The sequence below is a fragment of the Octopus bimaculoides genome, chromosome 24 (genome assembly GCF_001194135.2).
Source record: "Octopus bimaculoides isolate UCB-OBI-ISO-001 chromosome 24, ASM119413v2, whole genome shotgun sequence".
Taxonomy (NCBI): Eukaryota; Metazoa; Mollusca; class Cephalopoda; order Octopoda; family Octopodidae; genus Octopus; species Octopus bimaculoides.
The window spans coordinates 35,031,743-35,032,420 of record NC_069004.1 but is presented as its reverse complement, the minus strand read 5'-3'; the positions used below and the strand labels follow the sequence as shown (position 1 = coordinate 35,032,420).

Here is a 678-nt window from a genome sequence, read left to right as displayed (position 1 = left end):
ATATATATATATATATATATATATATATATATACACACATACACTCGTACAAATACACAAAAGCACGCATCTACACACACGCACATGACTGCTGTCTGGTAAATCCGCTATCATTTAATGCATGACGTAGTTTTAAAAAGTTTTGCCTTCCAGCGAAATCATTGTTATCATTGAACTCATTAATAACTGTATTAATAATAATAAGAATAATAATAATGATAATAAGTGAATAAACAGTAATAATCTGATTGTGTTGGTGGTTGCTACCCTGATGGTGGTGTTTAAATTTTTTATTTGAACATATGTGTTATTTGCCGATTAAAGTCATTTCAAACGAAATACAAAACAGCTATTTCTTTATCGCCCCTGTAACCGCTGCTGCTGCCACTACTACTACTACTTCTACTACTACTCACCACCACCGTCATTGCCTTCATCATTAGTATAATTTTAATTTTTAGTGCTCTTCGAGGTCTGCTCTTATTATAAATTCAGGTTTGTAAGATATGTAACCAAGGAAAAATATACAGCAGTGTTCATTGGATATTCTCTCTTACTCTCTCTCTCTTACTCTCTCTCTCTCTCTCTTTCTCTCTTTCTCTCTTTCTCTCTATCTCTTTCTCTCTTTCTCTCTATCTCTCTCTCTTTCTTTCTCTCTCTCTCTCACTTTCTCTCTCT

At 33.5% G+C, this 678-nt stretch overlaps 1 protein-coding gene across 1 annotated transcript in view; it reads left to right on the top strand.

Moving 5' to 3' along the window:
* LOC106867589 (stabilin-2) overlaps positions 1 to 678 on the top strand; it is a 712,318-nt gene that overhangs the window by 69,550 nt on the left and 642,090 nt on the right. The gene's annotated exons all lie outside the window — the stretch shown is intronic.